This window comes from Bombus pyrosoma, linkage group LG4 (genome assembly GCF_014825855.1).
Source record: "Bombus pyrosoma isolate SC7728 linkage group LG4, ASM1482585v1, whole genome shotgun sequence".
Classification (NCBI taxonomy): domain Eukaryota; kingdom Metazoa; phylum Arthropoda; class Insecta; order Hymenoptera; family Apidae; genus Bombus; species Bombus pyrosoma.
The window spans coordinates 7,935,082-7,955,720 of NC_057773.1; the positions used below are offsets into that span (position 1 = coordinate 7,935,082).

At 37.1% G+C, this 20,639-nt stretch overlaps 1 protein-coding gene and 1 long non-coding RNA gene across 4 annotated transcripts in view; one reads left to right on the forward strand and one right to left on the reverse strand.

Moving 5' to 3' along the window:
* The window catches only part of LOC122567059 (mucin-17-like), a 381,861-nt gene that overhangs the window by 218,031 nt on the left and 143,191 nt on the right, over positions 1-20,639 (reverse strand). The gene's annotated exons all lie outside the window — the stretch shown is intronic.
* Positions 5,678-9,911, forward strand: LOC122567061. The gene is made up of 3 exons (XR_006316684.1): positions 5,678-5,815; positions 6,847-7,168; positions 9,718-9,911. It is a non-coding gene; the product is annotated as an uncharacterized LOC122567061 (long non-coding RNA).

Here is a 20,639-nt window from a genome sequence, read left to right on the forward strand (position 1 = left end):
ACACTCAACAACTAAGGATTATTCATTAAATCCAATAACAAATCGTTCGTTGCTACATGATTGAATAATTAATAATTTTCTATCTTACGTTTTCTATCTCAAAAGTATTTCCTGAAAAATTTACGTCTTTCAGTTTAGTCATTCTACTAGCTAAATGACGATGTAATAATAGTTAGAATGTGAGATAATTTGTGGTGTTGAAAACAAGTTTGATATAATAAACTTTAGACTTTAAACATTATTAACTGTTTGACACATATAGCACCTCCAACGCTAATACAATTCCCTTTAGTGTGCGGTCATAAATCACCTTCCAAATTGTCGAGTCTACCTTACCCTCCATTCATTTAGTGAAGTGCACATAATTCCAACCCGGATCATTTAATTACGAAATCACATCCCAACTTCGCTCCCTCGACCATCAATGGTGGTAAGGATATTTCCTGGGAATTCATATCTAAGAACAATGTACAGTACGTAAACCGAAAGACTAAACTTAACTAACTGCCTGTGTCAACTTTAGTGCAACCTGCGATTCGATAAACTAACTACCAGAAGATCAGAATTATACCGTGTACCTGTTTCGTTCAAAATTCAGATTTTGTATTGACTTTTTCCTAATGTCTAATAAGAATATAAACTCCATATTACAACTAATAATTGAATTCAACTTTATGTAACCATGTTCCTTTACTGAAGGATCAAAGAGTAACATTTAATTTTCTGAAGAAAAAAAGTCTATTTTGTGACATTCCATGTTATTCTTCTCCCACTCCTCCCATATTTAACATATGAAAAAGTACTAGTAGAGACGTGAAAATACATTTTCCACTTTTACGTAATACCGTGCAATTCCATTGGACATTGAAAACCTCAATTCTTCCTATCAGTCAAATTTAATAAAGTCAACGGACGAATCAATTAAAATACATACTTATTCCCCAACTCTGGTGCAAAATTATGAAAAATAAATACTTCGCGTTCCAATGGTCAAGATATAATCTAATTCGAGCAGGAAATCAAGCCGAATCAAATGAAAGGAGAGCCAGAATCGTCGATTCGCTCAATATTGTGTATCTATGGCCGAGAGAAGAAATGGAAGCGACAAAAGAGCAGTTGAGCGCCAGTGATCAACGCCAACGAGGAGCAGTGCCAACAAAATACCGGTAGGAGAGGTCAGATAACCCTCGTATTTACCAGAGAGGATACGGTTGGATATCCAGGCAGCATCCCCTGGCTTCTTCGAGCGATTCTCGCGGCGCGTAAACAGAAAAACACAGAGACATTCTCTGGTGAAAGCAGCCTGTAGCCGGTCCCACTTTCACCCCCGAGAAGGAAATCGACGGAACTGTCCAGCCTGAAGCCATAGTGTATTACCACTTCTGACTGGCTGCTGGAAGCCACTTCTTCGTGGACAAAGGGCGAGGACAAATACGAATGACGTCCGTCGATTTGAGCGACAGAGCACCGTGAGATAAAAGCGATTTCTAAAAAGCTTCGCAAGCTGAAGGTGTGCTTTGATCATCCCCTGGATAACATAGCGGGGAAAGGGTGCGCTGGTGTTTTTGTTTCGCCTGTTTGCACGCCCGATTTAAGTGTTTACAGCGATGTATTAGAGCTAGGGAAGATAAACAAATGTGTTCAACGATACGCAGGGTCGATTCGCTTTTCGTGCAGGAAAGATGATAGAGGACTTGGGGATGACAGCGACTGTGAACGCGAGACTTTTCTTCGCATCCTACTGAAGAAAGAACGTCTGACGTTCGTGTAGCTCCATGACGGAGATTGATAGTTGCTCGTTCTCACTTTTTCCATGTTGATGGTACTTACGGTACTGTTCAATGGTTTTGAATAAATTTTCAACTTATTGCTTGACATTTCGCGATCGTGCTTTTATTGCGTTTCGTTTTAGATCGGATGGATGAGCTCTTAGAAATTACGCTATTTAGAAGAAATATTCTGTTGAAATTTAGGGCCAATTGTGATATATACGAATATTCATTAAGACAATATCTTCATCTTCCTTATTTACATATTTCGCGCTAACAATAATAATAAAGAAGAAGGAGAATGCAAAATTGAAATGCAAAATTCTGCACAAATCTCTTTTCTTTTTTTTTTTTTTTTTGTTTGCGATAAATATACAATACAAATACGTTATGAAAAAGGAAAGGGGAGAAATATGGAATTTCTATCGATATTATCGTGAATGTACATGCTGCTGGTAAAACGAACGACAAACGTAAACGATTTTCACAAGTAACATCGACGGACGGACGGTTTTCCACCAATTTACTCGAAATTTAAAACAAACTGTCTCTTTTTTACGGGCGATTTATTTAACGGGTCTCTGGGAAAATGAGCAGACAAGAAGGACTGAAGGACTTTGTTATGGATATTGCCCGGAGCTGGAGCTCGAGTCGAGCGTAAAAAACCTCTTTGGATAAAACAGGAGAAGAGTAGTAAATGGAACGCGACACTTATAATCTTCTTTCCTCCTCGCTCCACGACCCTGCACTCGCCATCGACTATTCTGCCGTTTTAAATCACCGTGTCGCGATTCCCCTAGCCGCGTTCCCGCTTCACCTTGATTTTCCACGACGCGAAAATAGGGGATCAAACTGATAAGGGAATCGAATTCAGCGAAACCGAGTGGTTGCCGTTTGGTCGTAGAGAAATTTTACGCGTCGCATGCAAATTTCCCGTGAAAACGCGACGATCTGCATTTTTCCATCGTACCTTTTTTTTTTTTATTTTTTATTTTTATGTTAATCCACCAAGAGGGTGGACTCGCTCGCCATTTAAAAACGTCTACTCACTGGGGAGGATCGGTTAATTCATTATGAAGATTTGACAATCCTACGGAGAATATGTATGTATGGACAGAGTAAATTATCTTTTCTCTTTTACTTTCATTTTTCTATCCGGCGGTGTTCAAATTTATTAGCCTTGTTTTTTTAAAGGTTTGAACAGTTCGAGAGTATGGGTTCGGACATTGTTGGTTTTAATAACGCTGACTTATTTATCACCTTCTCTTTTTTAGGATTTTAGTAACAACGAAAATGCATATATACATAGTTAGGAGAATAATTTGATAAATTTTGCAGCCTTTTTCTCAAATTATTTTATTTGAAATCTTCCCAGTTAATGTACATCCTTGAATTTCGGTTGGAGAAAATTCCAAGGATTTGCTTGATGTCTTTTCCATCGCCATTTCTGTCTAGAAGAAATTCAAGTACTTACGTCACTATCATAATTCCCTTCTTCCTGTCTTGTTGATGTTGCAGTGAGCTATTAAAATATACTATAATCAAATACATTTTCTGTGCTTTGACGAAACGAAATATGTAAGTTTGCGTATACATTATTCAAATTTTGTCAATAAAACATCTTTACGCATTACTCCATTACGTAATGTTTCTTTGTAACTTGTGTACCTTCTACACGTTTTCTGTTTCCATTATTTGGAATAGAAATTAAATTTTAGATAAATTCCACTTCATCTGTAACCTTTCCCGGACAAAGCGCCCTCGTAGCGGTATTCTATTCTCCCTTTTAGTGCCACTCCACTATAAAACCGTTTTACTACGGTCCGACAGAGTTTTAAAAGAAAAAAATCTATCGAAATACCTAACGTTCTATCACGTTCGATCTATTTGCTGGTTTTCGAACGCGAATCTTTTCTCCGTTGAAAATCGCAGCGATACTATTTAAATTGGAATTTGTTCGAGCCAAATATCAATTTTAGAATTGGAAATTTTTAAAAATCCATCTTTATAACCACCAGAGGAGAACGCTTTTGAAATCAATTAACCGAGGCAATGAGAACAAATGCGTTACCAAGATAAAAGCGGAAGGATGAAATAATAAAATGCTGGGGCAAAAAGAGATTAAGAAAAAGAGAAAAAAAAAAACAAAACTATTCGAGAAGAAAATCGTATCAATAGTTGTAATTGCGTTATTCAAGCGGTATTCCAGCCTGGGAACGATATTTTTCCAGACGGGCAGGCTACGGAAAAGAAATGAAATATGCACATAATAATCGTGCAATAGGAGGAGAGAAGGATTGAAGCGACCGGGAGAAGAGATCATGCGCGAATTTCGAGCGAACGAGACGAGCCGTATATGCAACAGCTTCATTCATTATTAATATCGACACGCTGTACACGTGCAAAGATACATACGTGATCGCAGTGAGAATAGCACGATCGCCAGGACTAGCGGTGTCGGCCCGCTGAGAAATGCACTGAACGTACCTGCAACATACAAAAGAAAAGAAACGATAAAATGACTCTATCCGTACGAGCCGGCCAGCTTGTACACGTGCACGTGATATTTTTAATATTATCCGCGCGAGAGAAGACGAACCCCGCGCGCACAGCACACCGGCGTGACGATCCATTTCTCAAATGAGACTTGATTTGTTATACCGATAAACATGCTGAATGCGTTCCGTGTCCTTCCACTACGTGTACAACAATGTAAAATGCGCATCCAGCAATAAGAAAAATTGACGAGCAGTAGGAGATTGCCGTGTCGATAATGCTTCGCCGTATATGTTTTTACGCTGTTCTTTGCTCGCGGTTTCTTCTTCCTCTTTTATGATGGAAAGAGGAAAAGGAAGTGTATTCTCGTTGCATTTAATATTGACAGATTAAAAATCTTTTGTGGAACATAACATCAAATTATAAATACACACATTTCTTTCATTCTGTGGAACGTAACTGATTCTTTAAGAATTCATCAGATTTTAGAAACGTACGTTAAGATAAAATATTTTCTCTTTTTTTTTTTACTTAATTACATTAATTATTGTTTGAACGCGTATAGTGTATACAATTACATTAGAAACAAGGAAACTGCATGGAGGAGAAGTTCATGTAAGAATTATTCCTTAGAAAAAATTGTATTTATGATAGATATATGATTTTCGTATTTGTAATACGAATTTTTGCTATGGAGATGGAATATTAATTTAATAAGTGTAATGAAATAATGTAATTTGTCGATATAAAACAATAAGCGATAAGATCACTATTTACAATATCACAATATTGATATAATATTCCTTTATAATTAATAAACATATCCGAAAAAAATATACTTTATAATTTACAATAGTTCCGTGATAATCTCAAGTTTCTTTGTCAGCTTTCAATAAAGAAGTGTAAGAAACAGACGCATATAGTTACTAATAAATTGACATAATTTAGGTAAGTCCTTTTGTCAATATCAGATGCAATTTCCCCGAAAGCGGCGAAAAATAATCATTTGTCAACACAATGGCACGTGCGGTTTACTTATTTCACAAGAGAAAATCGACCCAAGAAACACTGTACATAATACATATTTTTCCATTCCACTCTACAATATTCGAAATTCAATTGTATCAGCCATTAACTCTAAGAGATTGGTAAGTAAATATTGTCCTCAAATATTGTCAAGCTAATTTAACCGGTCTCGCCCTAACAACCATTCTTGCTACTCCCCTAGCGAAACGGAATTGCTGTTTAACGTCGAACCATTCTCACGCGTCATCGGTTCGTCGATATTCTAAAAATGTTGGCGATTCGTGGAATCATGTTATTCCACGAATCAGCAAGTCAAATATAAAATGACGCAAACCGCGGTGTTGATCGTTCGCGGTATTAAAATAGAATCAAAGTGTATGTAGTTGCGCAGCGTCGCGTCGTGAAGGAGACGTTTTCCCCTAAGTGTACGTTTAATAAAAAGGATACAGTGAAATTATAAATGAAAGCGTTATCAGGATACATCGATCGTTATAGTCGTAGCTAGGGTCTTGCACGGTCCGTAGGTATGTTCGTCGATCTGACGGAGAGTGGAAACATCTAGAATTTTAAATCGAAAACCGTTTGTAATTTGATATTAACCCTGCAACGATCCTCGAATTTCATTTTCGATCGAACATTTCAATATCGCCTTCGAGAGAACAATTTTCCAATTTTTATTCATTTTAACGAACAAGAAGATCTGTAGTATTTCAAGATGCTTAACGTAAAAGTAAAACAAAAAATCACACGTATCGATAAGAGTTTTGTAAAATTTCAGATATCTCGTATATAGGAAAGATACATTTGAGACGAAAACATTGAATATAAGCGGAAGGAAATATAGTGCGATAGGGTCACATGTATGTAGAGAGAAAAATTACTATTTGTAAATTAAAATTACAGTTATTTATATGAAACTCTCTATTGCTTTCTATTTTACAGCAATTATCGTATTGATAGAAATTAGCTTAAAGGATAATCTAATTCTGTGCTAATTCTGAGCCGATATTTTACGTTTCTGAAAAGTCTCGAACGTCGTATCTTTCCTTAGATTTCGTCCATGATACTTAATTTCCAACAATTGTCAAAGATATTAATATCACGTACAGATGAAAACCTTGATGTCTCATATACCTCTTCTATATCTTTTTCACCAAGAGAGTATATCGTCTCGTGAGATATTCACGAAGATTCATCTCCGTTCTTCTCATACGCGAACGAATAACCAGAGGATCAGTTAGACGGAAGCGTAGCCCGTGTCTTTCCGTTTGCAAATTTGTTTTGCCTCTGAAGCGAAAGGCGGTTGAAGGAACGCGGAACACTTCCACCCTCCGTCTATCAACCCCTTTTTCCTCCCTTCCTGGCTTCCCTTTCTTTTTCTCCTTGCGCGGAGAAGAACGCCGGGTCACGGCAAAGTAGAAAATCTCCTTTTGTAAGCTGGAGCATGTTTCCGCTTCTCCCGTTCGCTTATTTTAATATTTGAACGAGCCAGAACAGCTTCGGCGGGAAAAGCGTTGAAAGCACCGCTAAAAGGGACTTTGGTGCATGCTTTCAGCGTCACGGAACCGTAGCCCGCCTCTGTGTACAACCGCTGTGTATCGCTCCGCGTCGCTGATCGAACGCTCGACAATTCGATTATTTTGCGATCTGCGATCCCGTGATCACGTTTCACGCTTCAACCTATGTTACGGGCTTTCCTTCGCCAAAAGAGATCCCTTTTTCGGATGGGAATCGCGCTGAAGAGGTTTTGAAATTGGATCGAATCGAGGAGATGGTATTACCGTGGTTGGAAAAATAGATATGAATTTGGTAAAAGTGTTTCATTTCTTGGATAATAGACAGAGGAATAAACACGATGCCGAAGAAGTAAGGACCAGGTAATTTCTTTTTTACTTTACGTTGCGTAATTAATTTATAATCTTGCAGTTTGGTCGGCAAAATTGAAAGTACCTTGTACAATATGCTTTTATGTAATAGTTCGTTAAAGATCTTCAATATTCATCGAAAACATTTACAGTTCGAGAATTATATACGTACATTGTGTGTCTAGGTATTTTCTATATGATTTTGAAGACGATAACTATAACGTTCGATTGATGATAGTTTGTTAATATATTGAATAATATATATGTACTAAATCATAATTGTTAGTTCTTAAAGCTAAAACCCACTACTACTATTCTGTCTAACTGAAAATTATACGAAAAATAATACGCCAATAAAGGCAAACGACGTACAAACGCACGGCAACAATCAATTACATCGCGCTACGCGATTCTCGGATAATTCGATACCGGAAACAGCTTCGTCCAGACAAAGCGATGTGATTAAATCACGCGGATACCTGATTCACCGTATACATTGCATACATTGCACACGTATGTATGTTCCTCGAATGATCGTATGTGTTCGGACAAGGGTGCACGCGTGTGACATAGACACGTGTAAGTCAGAATTCATGGATAGTAGATCGTGGTTCGGGTTGGAAATTTGGGACGTTCTTTGTCGATAGTTTCTGGTTACTAGCGTTTCCGGTAACGGAAAAAGAGCAAACTTCAACCACAAGCTCGATTCCGCCTGACGGGTCAAATGTCAAGCTCTTCTATCTGACTATTCGATCGAGGTGTCAAATCGTGAGAAAAGTGATGAGAATGTAGCGAGATCTCCCGCATTTGCTACACTACAACCAAAAAAAAAAAAAAAATATTGAAAATTATTTTAAATAAAAATTGCGCGTAAGTTTGAATCATATATATTGACTGGAGAATTGGAGATAATGTTTAAATTAGAAAATTTTATAAAATATAAAATAAGAGTCAAATTTTTATCGTTTATATTTTTTTTATATGTAATACCAGAACATATGTGATTGCAAGCCTAACATTTAATAATAATAACAATAATATAAATCTAATTAAGCTAGAAAATTTAAGAACATTTATATGCCGGGTTATTTGATTTCAATAACGAAGAATACAATTTTTCTCGAGCATCGAATGATTCTACTAGTTATTCTCGTATTTCCTGTTTATTACATAGAGATGTTAAAATATATTTGCGCTAATATATTTTATCTACATTTAATAGATTCTATTCTACTGGATATTTACATAATTTTTCATATTTATACTTTCTATTCTTCGTTCCCCTTAACCTCTTTAGATTGAAAAACAACAACTATACATTCCTCTTTCATCGGTGAGAGTTCAACCCCTCATTTGTCCCCGTTGTATCCTACAAAGCAACAAAACAAGAGTACAGGTATAGAAACCGACAAAGAAGCAGCACAGCCTGTTCTCGACGAGGAAAACAAAGTTCAACTAGAAATTAATCGTGCCGTCGAATAGCGAACATCGTGCGGAATTTCACCGTGGAACATCACTAATGCGTGCTAAATTACGACTACCGAATTAAATTCGCCGAAGCTAACGATATTCAGAGACGACTGGCAGGAAAGCAAGGGGCTGACTTCGTGACTCAGCTCTGCTTTCTTCCTACGGCTCCATCCGGAGGAAACTCCGGCTTCGAAATACAAGATGCTAATTGCTAAACGGGGATGTACACCAGATTCTAGCTGGCTTATCCCTCGTGCCTCTGGATTTCCTTCGCGCGGCCCTTTCTCTTTCTCATTCTCGTTCTCGTTCTCATTCTCGTAGGTCTGTTCGCCCTTCGCCCCTTTTAGCCACGAAAACCACTGAATATTCAAACTACGCCGTGGAAAGAGAGACAAACGCAACATCGGTTGTGCTTTCTTGGCTACGAAGCGACAGCCTCGCCAGACCTCTTCCGTTATGTGATAGCGAGAATCTTTCGATTTGATCCTACTTCCATGAATAATTTTCCGATCGGTCTTGTTTGAGATAGGAGATCCTTTGTCATCGTAATGTTTTTATTCGAACGAATTTTGGGCAATTAAGTTTCTAAAATAGGGTTTTAAGTTTGTACGATAGAACAGGGAATTTGAATGAATTAAGTGATTAATAATTTATTAATTATGTGCAATATAATAGAAATTATCGGACTTTCAACATATTTTCTTTAATCTGTTACGTATTCTCAGCATACTTTATTATGTTCTACTTCATCTCGCAAGTTATTTTAATTTAACTGTTTAGTTGTGATATATTTAACACAAAAGTTAGAAGCGTCAAAGTTCCCAGAAAGATTTTGGTTCTTCTAACCTTCTTGGTATTATATTTGTAGTATTATATAATTGTTGGTTAATTAGTTAGTATTAGTATTGGTATTAGTTATTACGACGTTTATTAGTACACGAAATCTTATGTCACACTAAGAAATACGTTCAGGAAAGAAAAACTTATTATGTAAGTTAAGCAATTGTACGACAGCTGTGACCTTAGAAAGAATATACTAAACACCTTCTGACTTAACAGGGAAGTTAAACAGAGATTTATACTTGTTTCAGTCCCAGCAGCCATAAATCAAGCAAAGGGACGTGGAACTGTGAAACAACCATCCTGTTTATGTCCTTCCGGAAGTCACGTCTTGATCTAACCAAATAGAATTTAAAAAAGACGTAGAAATTAGAAATTAGAATCTTTATCATAGTTTATATGTCACTGAACATTAAAAATAATATTGTAATACTGTGCAACGATACGAAAAAGCAAGCTTTAATAATAAAATAATAAAATTATTATTATATATTCACTATATTTTATCTGTTATTTTTATCAGGCAATTCGAATAATCAAGTTCCTATTGTATTAAAAGAAATTTTATTTTAAAGGAATGTCAATGTTCTTTGTTTGTTTTGTATAAAATTATAACAAATTACTCTGTAACAATATTATTTTTGAGATATAAAAACAGTACATCGAAGAAAAATGTTAAAAAAAAGAGAGAGAGAGAGAGAGAGATGTACTTTTGTCCTTGCTAATATTAAAGCATAAATCTATCTAATAATTTTATTCAATAATCAAATAGACAAGTATTACGTCAAGCGTTAAATGATTAGGCTACACAAATGATAGCCTTCGCTGACTTTTGCTTATAAAGACGTGTTTCTATTGAGCAACCATGAAATTGCTTCTCACGTTAAATGACGCAGCTTTGCCCCTTTCTTCTTGGTAGGTCGTGAATAACAGCAGTCGATTCACTCAGCCGACGACTTCCGGCAGTCGATTAATAGATCGATTTCTTCTAATAGCCATAGAAGAAACGCTCTTTCACGTGGTCAGACCTTAGCCGTTCATTTTTTATCCGTGCGTTAGATAAGAAAAACAGACTGTTTGAGAAGAAGCAAAGGTCGATGTATGGTACCAGTGGAAAATTTTTTGCGAAGTGTTCATTTGCGTATGAACATTTATCACGTAAACGTTTTTCTCGCACATTTACAATGATCGATACTGCCATTAAATACAGAAGTTTATTCTAAATTACCTGAAATGTGAAAATATTTTACTCGTAGTCACAAAAAAATGTTTATGCATTTTCAAAATATCCTTTTACGACGAAATAACATATTAATGTAACTTCTTTTTTCCAATATCTCTAGCAGCGCCGCATTTCAACGTTTCTTTACGCAAAAACATATTCATTTACAATTAATGAACTTATCATTCATAAATAATGAAGAAAAAAGAATGTCCTGCAATTACACAGTCACTTAAAATTCTTTCACATAATTCGCCAGCCAGGTTAAACAAACTATAATTACCACCGACAAAAAGTTCCCATCGTATGATTTCAGTCTGAAGAATCCGAATAACCAACACGTAAAGTGCATCGGAACACAATGAAGTTGCAACAACGTGTTAACATAATCATTTGCTTCAACCAGAATTCCCTTGCACGAAACGCAGCAACAATTCCAAGCAAATATCAAACGATAATAGCCGTTCGTCTTACAGTCGGATTTCGCGCAGTCAACGAAAAGTTAAAACCTTTCCGCATTGGTCTACACGATATTATTTCACGACGATAAGAAGAAGCAGGTTACATCGTATGGCACCGGTTATTACCCTATTCACCACGCAACCGAGCTCTATTCACGTTGCTCGAATGCAATGAATCACACGTTACCTGGCCGTTGACGCTTGTTGTTTCTAAAATACACCCGTCAGAGATCCGTAATTGGCCGTTTTCGTGTTCAGGAATAATGTTTTCACCGGCCAGAACCGAGAAGGCAACTATCCCCAACGAGTAAACGTGTTCGAGCTAGTGTTGGGACTGATACCGCATCGATACTTATCGATAGCGTATAGTAGTACGAATATTCCCATCTTATATTATATTACATTGTATCAAGGACGTAGGTATCGAGAACAGTCAACATTTTTACGACGATAACAATACTTATACTCTTGTACGCAATTGTACTAATATTGTTGGTTGCATGTCAACTTACAAGTTGATATATACTGTGACTAACAAAGTTCTATCTTCTATTAGGAACAGTAATTTTGTTAACGAAGAAACTCAATTCTATGAGTAACTTTTGCAAAGAATCAGTCATTTAGTTATTCTATGGGATGTAAAATTGCAAAATTGTAGAACTTGTTACTTGCTGATGTATGAAATTTTCTAATATAAATTATTATGTTTGATCGATACTTTTACGAGAATACGAGTACTCGGTTTGATATTTCTATTAAAACGCTAATATACCATAGATAGGTACTACATGAAGATATTGATATCAATATTATACGTTACAATACGAACGAAGTAGGGATCGATATGAGAATGTCTAACGATAGAACTAAATGAAAGGAAAACGCATGGGGACTGGGGACGGTTCTAGTATGGTTCAGGTATCTATTATATAACCCACGCTGTAGATTCTACGGTATTCAAGCAAACGCTTAATATTTTTCCCATTTCTATTTCTTCCTCGCAGATTCTACGATTTTAGTTGAAAGACATCGAAAGATATTGCAGTATTTATAACCATACGATAACCTATACTGCTTGGTTCTTAACACATTGACTTCAACACTTGCCGATGACCTACGTTGCTAAATTTGTTTAGAACGATTAGAATGAGATAAATTTCATGGATTAATCAATTTTCAACGATACGAATGATTCGGACAAAATTGCGTAGATATGGTGTAATATTTTACAAAAATTGGATGTTGTAGCGTGTTACATTTCAATCTACTGCGGCTCCCAGGGCAAAATATAAGAAATATCGCGTGCTGGTCGACATATTAATGGATTAGTATCGAATTGTTTGAGTATCATCAACATTGTATCGTGTCAGTTCCATCGCTAGTTTGGGTCGAAGGCTACCGGCGCGGCGACGAAGGAAAAACACGGCAGGGCCTTTAGAGTGGCGTACAGCGTATCTATTATATAATCTGCGGTATTCAAACAAACCGGCACGGCGCGGCGCGAATGTTAGGCCTGCGGCACGCTGTTGGCAGAATTGCAAAAGACCGATCGTAAGAAAGGGTTCGGTGGGCTTGCTCTCTGGCCGGTTCTATTCCCAGCGCGAGAACACGCATCTCGTTAAGTGAGAACAAGCGCCGCAAAAGGTACGTACGATTCGCCTTACGATCTTCGAGAATGAAGCCCTAAAGAAGTTAAGGACTCGACGGAAGGCCGCTTCGCGGAATCACCGACAAGAACGTAATTTCTTAAGCCGCTATGACGCCGCGGAAAGGCGTGCCCGATCTTTCGCTAGAATTTCCAGCCAGAGTAACGAAGTCGTTACTTGTCGGACAAAGTAGTCAACTCGTTCGCTTCTACTATGTTTCTAACGTTGATGCTGATGCTCACAGCCGGCCTTCTTCGTTTCTTTTATAGACAGCGGGGAACGCTGGTCCGGCGATTCTGAGAAAGTTTTCTTCTCTTCATCTTTTTCATTTTTTTCTTTTCTCCTCCTTTTTGCTTTGTTTCTTCTTTTTTGGGGGAAAGAGGGAGAATATGGAACAGCACGATTTTATAGAAGAATTTAAAGAGTCAAGAATAGACTTCTTTCGGCAAGTTTTTAAGAATCTGATCGCGATGTTGAAAATATACGTAAACTTTCAGCAACGAAATGTCACTGAAGCGGCAAAGAGTCTTTAAAGTAATAAAAAAAAAGTTGGGGACATTATATTTATTATTTATGAAAACGAAGCGTTCCCCGAATTTGTAACGTAAACGTTACATTGACGGAGATTTTTTTCTTGGACCATAAAATAGGATATCGAAAGATATAAAAATTATCGAGATGGTGAGAAGATTAAACAAGATTTTAATTGGCACAATGGTTCAACAGAGAATTAAGCACATTTTTAAAATATACGTTTACCGATAATAGAAGTTGAAATAGTGTTCGTAGCTAATGAAAATGTTATGGTCAGAAGAAACGAGAAATAGGTCGAGGAAATGAAACTCCTAACTAGGGATTTGAAACTAGATCTTTCCATTCGATGGTTGATCGCTTTAAACAAGGGATCCATTCATTTCATTGTAAAATTCTTTCCCTTCGAACTGTAATAAATAAATTCATAAAGACAAGACAAAATCGTGCAATAAAACCTTCTTTCATTTCATCTTCTCGATTCTCTCAATTCTTACATTCTATTAACCATCATAAGCCTTATACTCTATAGCACAATATGACTTGGAAATGACATTACTTGTAGCAAAATCATAGTTACTATTATGTCATCGTATTTTATTATTATACATACTATCATCGCTATCATTAATACGCTATATAAGTACATATCTATTTTATTACGTCGTTAACGTTACTATGTAATGGTATTACGTATCTCTATCTTGCACCAGCACAACAAATTTCTATTTATTGCAATCACTACTTTCTATGTCTCAGATTAAAGCAGAAACTTATAGCCAATCATACCTTTCCTTTCATAAGCGAACGAAATCCCGAATACGCAGAATGTTAAATTATCGTTTCGCTAATCCATAATCCTTCGGAAGAAACTCAGTCCTCCCAAGCTGCACATAATCCTCCCATTAAAACGAATGATCTCAAGAAGCAACAGACTCGCTTTTATTTCCCATTAAACCGTAAGTAACCATCGCCGTTACTCCCGTCGTTACATCGTCGTTCCGTATCAATGGCTTAATGTATCGTGTTCAACGACGATCGAATCTCGCGAATTAATTTGAAATCCGCGTACAATATCGGGAAACATACAGCAGCGTATTAATACATTAGCGATAATTTAGGTAAATCTGAAAAATCATTGGTAGACCATGAATGTTTCTGCAAATTCAGGTTTTAAACACAAGCAAAGAAACGGAGCTATTAAGTGGAAATCTGTTTCGACCATTAAATTTTACAACCAGAGTTACACTTTGAATGTTATACATAGATATACTATCGCATTTTGCACCTTAAATGTTCACATAAATACATAAACGTTCGCAGTCCGACCATCGAGAAACGACGTAAACTTGTAAGAATTTATTATTTCACACGGAGAATATAATAGAATAAGAATTCATAATCATCGATTACCTGTAATAAAATTAATTTTCTTTCGTTTCGTTTTCGCATCACGATTTCGAAATCGATCTGTACGCCCGTGACTGTTGCAAATTAGTTGCAACGAATTTTTGTTGCGTGTATTGAACGAGAATTTCATACGAATACGTAATGAGGCGAGTAAATAAAAAATTCCGATCGATTGGTCCAAGTTAATTATTTCGTGCGGAGCTAGCAGGTGCCTTAACATTTCTAAACGATAGTGTAGCAACGCGAAATAGAAACAATTGGAGTTTTCTCATACGGTCGGTCGATCAATTTCCGCCTAATCGTATTCGATCGTATTCCAACGGCGTCCTCGTAAATGATCGCTAATAGCTGGTATAACTCGAACGAAGGTTCTCAACCGCCGCTGATGGCGCGTGGGAGCCGCGTGGGTGTCGCATTATGCAAGCAAATTGTCCGATCGTAGAAACTACCGCTTCTGGTGATACAACTCGGCCGATGGCTATAGACATTCAACGAACGATACGACGAAGTTCCCCTGTCGATCGTTCTCCACCGTTTTGGTCGGGCCACGATTTATGGATGCGAGCCGAATTGCGAATCTCTGGTGTTGCACAGCTTGGAAAATGGCTGCGTGTTTAACTGTGAACGCTCGACGATCGGACTACGGTTAAATCGCGAATAGATGGTTCAGCATATAGCTGGGTATATTTATTTCGATAGTGGGATAAACAAGCGTGACGCGAGAAACGAATAAAATTGGAGAAAGTAAATTCGGAAGATCGTTCGACAGATTTGGCCCGATGATTTGTCGTTTGGATGCGCAAATGTGGAATTGGAAATGGCAAGGCAGAATCGATTATTGCACGAGATATTCAGTTTTAACGAAGATCCTGCGTTCATATGGTTGGAACTGTCGAGATTGATTTCCCAGATATTTCTGCAGAGGAACTAATGTATCGCTGTTATAAAACTAATTTTAATTTTTAATTTGTATTACAGCAGCGGAATAATAAATATTTACGCGTTCTTAATAATTTCAGGAGAAATTTCAAAAATAAAACTCGTTATTTTGCGAAGTTTCGGTAGTTTTAGCGTTAAACGATTCTCTTTGAAGCGGCCTTTTAAACTGCGATCTATCAATTGAATCTCAGGACGCGGTAATTTACCTTCGTCGAGATATCCCCCAACAAATTAACGTCGATAAACATGGAAGCGACGCGACGTGCAACCGGTCTCTGGAACCGAAAACGCACAGTTCCGATCGCATTGCATGACAACACGTTCTAGACCACTAATCTTGGCGGGAATTGCCTCTGAGACCATGAACACAAACGGCAACGGAGACCAGGAGACGCGCGTAACTGCGAACGGAGAAAGATAAATAGGCAGAGATACCAGCGGAGAAAGAGAGAGAGAGGGAGAGGGAGAGAGACAGCCGACAGGAGAGAGAGAAAGATAGACCATCAACGGGCAGACTGGTCACACACGAAGAGATTAGTCGTAAACGCGTTTGTAATCCGGTGTAAATCCTGGCGATTCGTCGTAAGTCCATTAACAGTGCCGCAGAAACACGAGAACTGTCGGTGCACCCGACAGAATACCATTATCAGACCGGTAAACAAGTTTCTCCGGCGTGCTCTCGACGAAATCGAGTTGTCCGACAGATTTCCAGGTATCGCTTTCTGGCTTCGCTCCAAATCCTTGCGAAGGGATGTCCTCGGATCCTTGCGGTGTTCCAACCGAGGCGGGGCGTTCGCCGATTGATCGAAAGACCAAAGAGAGCCCCTACGTGCTTCCAACGACCCACGGGTCTTCCAGAAGACGCGTATCTTATCGCCAGACCGTGGGTACGTCAAGTTATATCGAGAGAGTTTTATTAGGAATTTTAGGGGAAGCGATGTCTCTGACTTGAGATACGTTCACGTGTGTACGCGATAATACTATTTTATTTGAAACCCTTAAATGGTATTATTGAGCGAACACACACAGTTAGGATTTGATTCGTGATGACTTATTTAGCATTAAGTTTCTGTAAATAAAATGTCCCCTGAAATGCAATCTTAAACGCACGCGTTTAATCAAAGTAATTCCCTAATAATGAATTCCTTGCAAAGAATTTTTAAATTGTTACGATGTCTTCGTTTACAGGTATGCGTTAAAAGATTGTCTAAACAGGATAGATATCTTTAATTTACTGCATACGTTGAATATCTTCGAAGTAACGAAACGTTTTCCAATTTTGTAACAATTGTTACAAAATCATTTATGATTTTATATCTCGGTAGATTCGTCTCAATACAGAAATAACGCACTGTACGTGGAACTAGTACAAAGACCAGATTTTATGATAACATTTATTACGAGTAATTGTTACGTATATAGAAAACTGAAATAACAACCAAGATACCAACAGGTTCTAAAATAACGAATTAAATAATTCTACTGTAATTATTGAACTACACGCTGTGTACAATTGCCGACTTGTATTTTTACTTTTCCCCTTTGATGTTCGTGCCACCGTTTCCAGGTATCTTTCGTTGTATACCGAAACTTTTAATTAAAAAACATTGAAGGATCTTAATCAAAGTAGGGCATGAAAAGCAGAACGGCAGAAACGCAAAGTTCGCGTAACAGATTGCAATTCCAATGGACATATTTCCTCGGAACGAGTATCAAACCGTTCAGAACTAGTTCGTTCGAGAAAACAAGAGGTGCTCGAATTTACGAGCAACAAAATTTGCTCGAGCATTACCCCCGATAACTCAAAGCTCGATATTTCATCGTGCCTCCTGCTGGTCGCATTTACCGGAGATCGAGGGCACTTCTAAACTGTTTCCACGATCTTCGCTTCGCAAATTCCGCGGTAAACACTCGTCCGGAAAGTTGCTGGAAATATTGTGAAATTCTATCAACGGCCGCCGAAACTTCGCAAGTTTTCTGCTCACGAGAAACAGTTCGAGTTCACGAGGAAAACTACTTCCGACAAGAGAAGGTACACGGTCTTCGCGATCGAGTAATCGTCCAAGTCTTCCCCGGCGAATATCCGCAAAGACTCGAGAATGCACCGGAGAACAGATATCTGGAAATCGCTCGGGAACAACTCTGTCAAAAGATACTTTTGTTCTCCGGGAAATTTCATCGCGCTGTTCGACGACAAACTTCGTTTGCCCGCTTTCGTTTCGCTACACGAAATCACGAGCCGTGTGGATCCACGGAAAATAACGTTTACTTTGCCGCGATGCGACAAACGCCGCCGGAGTTTCCGATGTACGTTTAAAGTCATCCTTTGTTTCCACCTCGTTTGTCTTGGAATTTAAATGTTCGTGGAAGTTTGCATCGATACACGGCTAACGCAATAATAAGAGTTTCTAAAAGTTTAAAACGTTCTAGCTAATCACAGTTTGAGAACACATGGTAGAAACTTTAATAGAGAGTTCGTGGAAATTGCTTGGATATTTGCGTTGAATACTCTTGTCGATTTCTAATGATAATTGCGATTAACGCTACGACCAAATGATTTCGAGTAGCGTCATTAACGCTGAACTATGCGGTTTCATAATGGAATGCAATGGTATTCTTCAAGAATTTATGACTCTGTCTCCCGACTTCCAATCGAAATTTTCTTCAAGATCTTTATGAATCGTTCGATTATCCTCTTTTGTTAGATAGACGATCAATTTATTTGGTAACATCTATTAAACATGTAAAACATATCTCGAGTGTTCGTTATATTTTCTCGGTGTAATGTTTAATTATTATTTAAAAATATTTTATCCATTTTGCGAAAGGAAACAATTCATTTGCTAGCCTCTTTTAAAACTTTCCTTATTTCTGATATTATTTAATCGTTTGAAACGTTTCATCTTTCTCATAAAATAAACGAATTTAATTAGTTTTAAATTAATTTATTTCCAAGCTTCCTTTAACATGTGAAACAACATGCAGCACAACTTCGTATATTTGGCGTTCTCTGCAAGTTTAATTTAATCGTACGAAACGGTTTGCCTCGTTCGCAGCAAATTACCGACAACAGTCGCTTCATTAATGACACCTGGAAAACGCGAATCCGTACTCTTTCACAATCGAGCGTAATCGTTCATTCAACGGCGATCAAATTATAGGAGCAACTCGATTAATTCCACGATACGGTTCATTTCATGTCGCGTCAAATAAACTTGATCAAAAATAACGCACGGTTAATAAAGGGCGCCGAAGAACCGCACCGCGATAGTGCAAATTATCAATAACAAGCTGTTTATACGTTGAAACTCTTCAGCTCAACTCTTGTGTTCGGGCTCTTGTGCGAATAATGTTGAAAAAGCATAAAAAGAAAAATAGAAAACGACAAGGCTTGCACTATTTTTTACATGTGATACAACGACTGATAAATTTTTCCAATTTACCGTGATAAGATATTACCCTAAGATATTTCGAAAATTTCTTCGTTCTTACGTCCCGATGATATTACGTTGCGAATATCGTTGCGTTATGAATTGTTAAACTCGTCTTTACAGTCGCTTTCTTTATAATGTAAAAGATCGTTAAGAAACATAGACAAATTACATATTTATATTCTTATGTAGCTAGTGTCAATTAAAAAATATTCGTGTCGAGCAAAATTTAAAGAACAGATCTGGAGAATTTATTCAGGTTATCCTATCATCGTATTGTACGATATACTAAATTTATTGTCCTACTTGTCCTCGCGAATTTATTACTTGCGAAGAGAAAGACGCCAGCAGAAACTGATAACACGAAGCGCCCTGTATACACGAAGCACAATTATTGATCGAATGGTGATGGAATACATAGCTTTAAAAACGCACTTATTCGCGGAAAAACTTTCCGTATCGATTTCTAGGAAAGTACGCGTTAATTATAGATAGCAGCAATCGCGTTATTAAGTGCAAACAGTAAACACATCGTTAATACGTTTCGTGTGTGGACATTTGTAATTGTACGTTTGCTAATTGTCGTAACATAAAACGCATGTACATGAATTATTTTACAGCCATAACGTAAAGAAAGAATAGGAAACAACTAGAAGATAAAAATACGAGAAAACGCGATAGACAGTCATGGTTGAATCGTTTAATTATGCGTGTGTGCATAACCGAAGGAAACACATTTTCCTCGTTAAATAAATGAATTGCGAAAACCGTGATTCAACGTTCGCAGGTCGTTAAAATGCAAGTACCTAACTATTTTATTATACAAACTATTTAAATAAAATTTTAAGTGTAAAGTTTAAGTTTGCATTAGCTTTCAAGAATACTCGATGAATTTGAATTATCTATTAATTTGCTCAGAAAACTTACACCTCTGAATGTTTTATTCAAATGAAAGGCAAACATATTATTTACATTGTACATTATTTACATCACTCATGTACATATTTAAACATTATTTACATTTTTGGAAAAAAGGGAATAAAATATGATTGAAATATAATTTGATATTTTATGATTTCTGCGACGCTACTCAATGGCTACTCTCGAGAGCTACCTAACAGCAATAAGAAGATTTAGTTCGCGTATTTAATTTAGACCTTTGATTTAGAAAAAAGAGAAATTACGTCAGTTAACAAAATATTATAAAAAAGATACAAACATATTTTTCTACTTGTTGGATATTCGCGAATATAACATTACGTTTTATTCCGAAAGAATTTATTTTAAGTATTCTATAGATTGAGGATTTCGATGAATACTGTAACTTCTAAAAATTCCTAATTATTTTATGATGCATAAATAACACGCAAGTAACGTACTTACCATTTTTAATTCAAGGAAAACGCTTTCAAGCATTTAAAAAAACACGCCATTTAAATTACCATTTTAAATTTTATTATCGTAACATATATACACGTTGCAACGTGTCCATATCTTTATGTAAACAGCTACCATTAAATTAATCACCATTAC